We start from the raw sequence: 9425 nt of genomic DNA on the forward strand, positions 1-9425 counted from the left end.
ATGGTGGTTATGAACTTTCTTTGTTGGCCAAGCTCTGTGCATGTTCCCATCCCAAAAGTGGTGTTTGGTGCATCATTTGACTCTTCTCCTGCACAAAATGGACCGTTCGCTGGCGCCTACTTCATTCAAGAGGAATAAGTTGTTATGATGGAGAGCCATGAAGAACAGAAAACGATTATTACAGCAAAAAGCAACACTGCTGCTGCAAATAAGGCAAGAGAGAAGTCCCAGAAGAAAACTGCCAATCATGTAAATTTTATTTCTAATGTGACAACTGCACAGTGTAGAGCTCTTAAACTTTGAACTTCATACGGCGTATTTAAACATTATGATCAGACATTACATTTGATGTGGAGATCACAGCAGTTTTTGGCCAAATCAAAATGAAACGAATTGATTAAATACTACATAAATAGCAACAGACTAATCAATTTTCTAATCAGCGTTCTATAAGCTGCAACAGCAGCAGCAGTGTAAAACAGACTTGGCACCCAATCAGGAGCGAGCATGAAAACATCATCCAATGCAGATGCTGTGCTTTCATCATTCTCTTGGTGTGTGGATGATCTGCTGTGTACAATGAAAAGTGTTCATATTACCTGAAGCAAACCGGGAAAAAAAGTAATTTTCTGTATCATTTTCTGCAAAAACTGGCACGAGGGTCAACGTACGTCTCTGCAGTCCTCTGTACAGCCAACTGCCTGCATGTCGCCCTCTCCTCTGAATCCTTACTCCGACCGCTGTAAAGATTTCTTCTTCACTCAAACTGAGTACTGTAAGTGTTTTGCATTGAGTCACAGTTGGAGCAGAGCTGTGGCTGCATCATGTAAACTTATGCTTTAGAGTGTAAACACATAGCGGATTGTTACCATATAAAGTACAGCATTAACACTCAACCGTCCAAAAACATCGCTTTCAGACTCCGCTGCGTGGCCTCAGAGTACTGAGATTATTCTGCTGACAGATGTTGAAATAAGTGTTTGTTTTTTGGGCCTTTTTTGGAGTTCTGAAGAATCGGTCCACGTTCTGACATGGAGCCGCACTCGCTAATGTTTTGACATTACGGTGCATAAACAATGGCAACCATTTTAATTTTTGGCTCAACTTTTTACTGTTAAGGCCAACTCTACTTGTGCATATGTTTGATTTTTGGGTGTAAATGTGGCTTTGTTTGACACCAGCTAACAGCAGCTATATATGGCCGCTGTTTTGACAGAAGGGGATCTTCGGCTGGTTGATGAAGCAGCAGAGTTTCGCCACCAATAGTTGCTGCTATACCTCTATTAACACTTGACAGTGCTGCCCATCTGCTGTGACTCAGAGCACTGCGAGTCCTCTCAAGCTGATGAAACTTTGCCAGTGTGGGAGAACAGTCTCCTCTAATCTTCTCATTTCATTTTTCTGGCTCGATCTACCTCTCTCAATCACCTCCTTTCTTCCCCCCGCTTTGCAGATGCAGACCCTCACGCTCTCTCTCGTCTTTCAGCGTCTCAATCCTCTGGCTCCTTCTCTCTCTCCGTCCCTCTCTTCCTATCAGTTTCTGTCACTGCCTTCATGTCGATGTCTCTTTTACTTGCATCAGCCTGGCTCTGAGTTGCACTTGAGAGAAATAAACGAGGGAATGACAGACTATCTTCTTTCCTCATTTTTCCAGCTCGTGCTCTGACATTACTTGTGATTAAAGTTATGGTACGGAGGCTCTATCTGCACTCGCCTCTCCTGATTTTATTATGGAGAAATGTCCGAGGAGGTGGGGAAGCTGCTGAAAGTAAAATTGCCTTTTAATAATGCCTCATTTCCGCTGGCTGCTCCAGCTCAGCTTGGCCATAACATCAGCTTTCTAAGGTAGTAAAGCGGCAGAGGGGGACAATTAAGGCCGGTGTAAATGTGGTTATTTCTGAAATCTGGCCCAGCGTCATATCTGGCTGACCCTGCACAGACCCTGCAGGGGTTTGCTTGTGCTCCTGTATAATAAATGTCCACTATCATTATTCAGAATGTCCCCTGCTGTTATTATTACGTCGCGTGACCTTTCGAGGTGCCTCCGAGCAAGTGTCACGGCTAACAGCCTGTGCACCGTCTGTCCCGGTCCAGGTGAACAGAGAGCCATAACATCAATACAGACGCACAGAAAGAGCGAGAGAGAGAGAGAGAGAGAGAGGAAAAAGAGTCGTCGAGGAAGCATCAGCTGCTGTTCTGAACATTGTGTTCCTCCTCTTTTATCTCTCATCCATGCGGTTCTTTTGAGTTAGCGTCAAACTGTGCTGTGTGTTCTGTAGGTTCCAGCGTGGTTTGTGTGGGCACCAGAATCACAATACGAGGAATAACATCAAACTAAACCCATTTGCTCGACAGGTGCGAGCCAGCTGATCACTACAGCTGTGCATCTTTACACAGGAAGTGTCTCAGTCTTTAAATGATTTTAGGTGAAAATCTACTTGCATCTATACTATGTAACAGTCAGGTTTTCTTGTTGCGCATTGCAGCAGGTATAATGTTGTGACAGAGGTAAAAAAAAATCTCAGTAAACATGTCTGAGAGCTACTGATCCTCAGGGTGACGCGGGGCGAGTTTCTGACTGCAAGATCCCTTCCTTTGGGAATGAATGGCTTGTGCAAGCAACCATAATGTGCACAGTCCTATCACAGGATATTCTGGGTATAAAATGTTTGACATTCTGGGGGAACTGCCAGAGCTACAATAGTGAATGAATAGTTTTGCATTTTTGGGAGATAAGCCTACAGTTATGCCCTTTCTTGTCTAGAATTCAATGAGAGGATGAATTACACTCTCATGTTTGTACACTAAATGTGAAGCTACTGTTAGCTTAGCTTAGCTTAGGGAAAAGACTGGAAACAGGGAAACAGCAAGCCTGGATTAGACCACAGTAAAATCTGCTTCCTCTATAGGTCACTAAATAACAAAATATGTCTGAATTGTTTGATGCATACAAAATGTAAAAATGTTTCTTGGCTGGAACAAATGGTCCTTTTCTAAAAGTGAAAATATGCATATTATTCAAAATGTCAACCTTTCCTTTAAAGTGTGCGAATGCAAAGTGGCAGAAATTATTGTCAGTTTAATATAGAAGGCAAGAATTGGCCTTGTTTCATCAGTCTGTGAGCAAGCATGAGTCTGCGGACAGCAGGCCACAGTGGAACTCACAGGAGTTGATTGCCTTGCTGAGGAGTTGGAGGTGTGCAGGCTGATGCCTGCAGCTCTTCATCCAACAGCTCTCTGTGGCTGCTCCTTCAGTTTCCATTACACCCTGCAACAAACAGGTCCCTGCAACGACTGGTCGACTCTCAGAAACACCCAAAAATGACTGTCATCTTGTTTTCTAGACGTATTTTTTAATGAAAGTTGCATTTGCGGTGCATTTCCTGTTACTACTTCATAATAAAAGTCAACTCATGCTTCGCCTGTTAATTGTTTTTAAGCTGCAGCAGTTGCAAATGTTCAGGTGATGCATTCAGTAACTTTATACAGCTTTTTTCTCAGGAATGTTGTCAGTGACGCCCACTTCATAATACTGTAATTCTACTGGTTGCAAAAAAGAATGCATGTAGACGTTGTACGCACTTGATTGGTGTGAATCAGCTGTTTTATATTTTTCCTTTCTTTACCTTTTTACAAAAAGAAACACCCTCTAATCTATGACAAATGAATGTTCATAGCAGCCGTAATCCTTTTTTTTTTTCTTTTCTTTGTTTCTTTTCCTTCGTAAAATAATGTGCCACAAAGCAGAACCAGGATTCAATAGGAAACATAAAGATAATCGCTATCAGAAGCGACAAAAACCTAAATGAAACCCAAACCTAATCCCGTATTTGCACAAATGGCAGCAATGTAAACCAGCATAAGACAAATTACAGTTACAATGCGTGGGGGTCTCATGAAGAAAAGCCCAGCATATGTTTATCATTTCCTTCTTCAAATCCTCCACACACACACACACACACACACACACACACACACACACACACACACACACACATTGGCTCTCCCCTCCTTGGTGTTTCTTTTTACAAGTATGCAATTTTCACACTTTCTGTTTCTTGAGGGAGGCAGCGAGCTATTATCAAAACAAATAACGACAAAAGCAGCTGTCGGGGGAATCTGATTGCAAAAATAGAGCTGATTAAACGATAGTCATACTAAGAATAGCAGGTAATCACAGGTTGCTGAAGCACACACATGCACACACGCAGAGACCTGTCACTGATACACCGACAGCAACATAAAGGATTATTTCTTCGGCTTTGAGTACAACATACCATTACCCTTTCTACTTCACCCACACGGGAACAAATGCAGCCCAGCAATCTGTCTTTGACATCAAGCTAAAACGCACACAAAAGTAAATATACAGTGTGGGCAAACAGGGAAATGGAGACGAAAAGCAATTTGTAATGCTGTCACGTGTGTGTAGTTCACAGATGACACAGAGGCGGGGTTGAAGTTCATCGTCTCATTCTTGTTTTCCATCACCGCGATCCCAGTTACACTCCTGTTTCCTCTCCCTGAGTTGCATGTGGCAGAAGAGAAAATAAAAATGTCATACAGGGCTGATGAATGACAACACTGGACACTCTTGTTTAATGAAACAAATCTCAAAGACTCACAATGACAAGATGGGAGCCGAGGTGCGTCGAGCGCGTCCGTAAAGAGCAAATTTGGAGAGGCAGCAAACTGGAAACACTGACATCTTATTCTCTCTCTCTCTCAGCGTTTCATAAGTAGTTTGAAGAAGACGTGACACTTCTGTCTTTGCAGCGACGTGGGCGTTTAAATCAGGGATTAAGGAGTGCTGTGTGACAAAGAAGCAGAGGGCCATCGAAAGGATTAGTCAAGTTTAGGTCGAGATTGGACCACTGGTCAACTTCACTGTTAAGAGAAGAAGAAGAATATAAACACCATCACTCATGTGTCTGGCAGCTTGTTTGCTCTGGTGCTCTCAGTGCTTACAGTCGAACAAATAAGCGACCGCTGGTTACTATCTCAAAAATGAGATTTGAAACTTAGCAGCTCCGAAGCTAAAGGATAGCTCTGTTTAATTCTGCACAGATGATCCCACCAACGTGATGATTGTCACAGAATAACCTTCACTGTGTTTGCATTGTTGTGATGTAGGCGACTGCTGTAGAGGAATATAACGGATAGCAGAAAATACCTCCACATATGAATACCACACCTTAGTATTCATCACACAGTATTTCCATATTCATTTATTCTTTGACTGGCTGTCTCCGTGGGTGCTCAGCCTGTTGCTGTCTTACAAATACAGAAAATGAGAGCCTCATTCTGCATATTCCCCTGACAAAGTGCATGCTGTTCAGCAATAATCTGACCACAATATGATTTGACCGTGATGTTGGTGTATTTATTAATTAACAGGTAAGTACAGAACAGATGGTCCATTTCCCTAAATATTTATTGTTGTAATAAGACTCTTGTTGTTCCCTGTCATCTCTGAGGAGGCTGGCTGTGAATGTTTCTTAGCAGCAGAACAAAGGCTAGAGCTGGCAAGAGTAAATCCTGCAAGCGGAGAGACAGGCTGGACAGGCAGACAGACAGGTGGCCAGGGAGGTCAGTCACTCCACGACCGGACAGGAGTCAGAGGTTATTACACATATGATGATTGGAAGTGACTGACAGGCGAGGAGGGAGATCGGCAGGGCGGCCGATAGCTTCGGCATTCCTCTGTGGAAAATAATACCAGGAGACGTTGGTCTGGCTGTGATTCAGCACTCAGTTAGTAATCATGACTGATGCTTCAAACAGGCTACTGACTCATCAGTCTTCTTCAGCGTCTCATGCCTTTCGCAGGGCTCGGTTCACCCGGTGTGCTCTGCCCCTGATCACCGCTGATTAGAGGTAGACTAGCATGGACGCCACGCTCCTCAGTGATTGCCCTACATTTGTTTAAAACATCCTCCTTCTAATTAAAGTCAACTGTGACCCTGCATCCCCCCATGCACACACACACACACACAGACAAACACACACACAGACACACACTGCATGATACGCCTTATTAATGAAACATGAGCTTCACCAGCCCCACGGAGCTCTTTCTTGTTGCTGCTTTCACTCTCTCTCCAAGAGTTTGCAGCCAGAGGCATCGCCAGTAGTGAAGCGCTGGTCTGTGAGCTGTGAGCTGCAGCAGCACACACACACACACACACACACACACACACACACACACACACACACACACACACACCCCGATGAGCTGTTATAGTGAACAGCTCACGTCATCCTTCTCTCTACACAGCTGACCTTTACTTTAGTCAGCGGAAAGATGAAATGAAACTGTGAATGCCCAGTGATGAAGAAGAAGAACAGGAAGCACTTCTTTGTTTCTCACGTGTACACACACACACACACACACACAATTAAAAAACGTATGTATTATTTACATGAAAGACATCTGGAGTGTCAATAACGTTGATTAACTCCATAAACGTTAGCGGGCCATTTCTTTTCACAATTATTCAATTCAAAGTTTCTTAAACTCGTGTCAGGACGAGATGTCAGAAGAACAATATTAAATGAAAAGTTTCGCGCTTTTGGAAATAATGTTATTCGCTTTCTTGCTGAGAATTAAATGAGATGATCAATCCCACTCTCTCGTCTGTGTGCTAGTTGTGAAGCTATGGCGAGCAGCTTTCGAGTTAAGCCTAGCGTACCAAAACTGTCAAAATCTGCCCCGTAAAACCGCATCATGTTGCTTTTATGCTTCGGTTTTTGTAAGAATAAAATAAACAGGGTACACACAGTTTATAGTTGCGAGTGGAGAAGTTTGGTTAGCTTTGAACAGAGCCAGGCTAGCTGTTTCCACTCTGTCCAGTCTTTGTGCTAAGCTAAGCTAACCGTCTCATATTGACATGACAATACAGAAATGCTATTTACTGCAAAGAACTTTGGTACTAAACACAAACCCTTTAATCTTCGTATTCTCCGACTTCCTAACATCTTCTCTTTCGTGGTTTTGTATTCATGCTCTGTGCTTAACTTCCACTTTATCCTCGCTGAATTACTTTTGCCACTACGATGACTCAATTTCCCCAAAGGGCTCAATAAAATTTCTTCCATGCAGGGCTGCATGTCAAACAGACTTCTCTCAGACTGCTGGTCCATGTCATTGTCCATGTCCTCCTCTCATGCTGTTGAGCTCATGTAAACTAATCATTCCAGATTACATGGCTGTTAATTGAACACTGGCCCACCCGCTGCTCTCTGTGAATTTTCCTCTACTGTGATTAAACAGCAGGTTAAAATCAGTCGGCGACCTGTTGCATGTCTCACACAGATGCAAGGCGCGGGCTTCAGCTAATTAAAACTGAGTAAAACCAGGGAAGGGGTGTGGCGTGTGTCAATATCAGCTTTGATAAAAGATTGCATCGGCCAGATATTTTGGCAGGTCACATCAAACCAGGTTGTAAAACAAGGTAACTGTCACGTTTCCTGATTGCTCGCTTGCAGCACCTTTAATTACTGGTGGGTGCTTGATGGGAGCACCAAGCACTTATTGGAAGCCAGGGTTTGATTGATGGAGCAGCACACGGAGAATATGAGGAAATAAGGACGGCGCTGGATGTTTTGATGTGGATGTCAACAGAAGGAAGTGTAATCAGCCCTAAATTGTCGCTGGTTATCAAGTCTCGACGAGTGGCTAAAAAAAAATTGCATCTAATCTGATGAAAATGACTCTGATGGTCTGCCAAGATAGATCATGTCAGCGCCTCGTTTTGAGAGGCTCTTTTTTTGCATTCATAGCTGTATTATGCAAATCCTCATCACAGCGAAGGAACAATGTGGGTTTTCTTAACCTGCACCATCAATCCCGCCTCAGCCTGTGGACATGTGACTCACTGCAATTCAGAGGCGCTTTAATCTGGGGCTGCATTCTACCTGCAGCTCACTAATCTGCACCATGCCGAGACACAAAGCAATTTGTTACACAAAAAAAGATAAATAAGCACTGCCAGTGTCTGTCTGAGACAAAGAAATACGCTCACCTTTTATGCCCTGTTCATGAATTCATGTCTGCACTATTTTTCATGAGCACAGGAGGGGAAACTGCAAGGATTACAAATTGCAGACGCAGACAAAGGGAGCACTGGAAAATTTGCAAGTGAATATTTTGCCATGAAAATTACCCCAACAGAAGACAAAGAGAGGCAGAGAAGACAAACAGCAGAGAAGCGAAGGAGAGCTTTGATGTATGATGTGACATGATTTAATGATCGAGAAAAGATGATAAACAGCCTTCTGCTGATGGCGGGTCACAGAGGGACGATTACAATAACAGGATGAGAGGAAAAACGTGATCTCCTCCGTCGTGCCGATAGACCATAATGTACCCCACAGAACAGCCAATCAAGCAGCGGTCCATCTGAGGCACCTGTACCTTGGAATAGCTTGTCCTCTGAATTAACAGCTCCCGACACGACGTCAAAGGAGCCTAAAAACAAACACCGGCATCCTGGCCACTGCTGCACCTGCTCCAGTTTCCTAGGAACTGGGACCTCCTGCTTGGGTCGCCAGTTTTGTGAACCAGAAGCAATTTGTATAGGCAAATTTTGCTGGCATAAATAAAGATTTATGTCTGCTGTCTGTCTGCTGCTTTTTGTCAACTAGCTCATTCATATGTGGGTCATGGATTTGCAGTGTCATTAACTTTGACTGAGGCGGACGAGCAACGAGGCGGGGGGGCTAAACTGGCCATTTGAGGCTGTTCAAACATTCATGAAGGAATATAAAATCACCTTGAGTAAAAGCTAAGTCAGGAAAGAGACAATTACTTGATTGCTTGAGCGCACTCACATGCGTTAAGCTTGGCCAAAGGTCTGCGGTGAGGATTGTGTGAAGTATAGAGTTAATTTCAAAGACTGTAAGGTCATGTTGGTCTCTTGGCGGGTTGGAGCGGATGTCCTCATAGAATAGCAACAGTTAGACTGGTGTTGACATTCACCGGATTCATTTCACTGTTCAAACACAGCCGGACCTCAAGTTTCTCATCTGTGCATAAGTAAAGCTTCAGAGGTTAAAAGCTGAAATTTCATCCTGGGTACTGATCTGCTTTTTCAGCTGTGCTTGCTTCTGTCGGCTGGTCCAGACTAAAATATCTCGGTAACTATTGGATGGATTGCCATGAAATTTTGTACAAACAATCAGGGCAGTGTGACCAAATGCCTTCAAAGCTAGCATGCTAACATGCTCAAAGATTGTGAACATAGTAAACATTACACCTGTTCATCAGCTTTGTCATGGTGAGCATGTTAGCATGCCGATGTTAGCATTTAGCTCAAAGCACCACTGTGCTGATGTACAGCCTCACAGAGCTGTTTGCATGGCTGCAGAGTCTTAGTGTTAGAGTTCATTATTCGATGCCTTCAAAATCACTATTTTTTTTTTTT

The sequence above is a fragment of the Chaetodon auriga genome, chromosome 16 (genome assembly GCF_051107435.1).
Source record: "Chaetodon auriga isolate fChaAug3 chromosome 16, fChaAug3.hap1, whole genome shotgun sequence".
Classification (NCBI taxonomy): Eukaryota; Metazoa; Chordata; class Actinopteri; order Chaetodontiformes; family Chaetodontidae; genus Chaetodon; species Chaetodon auriga.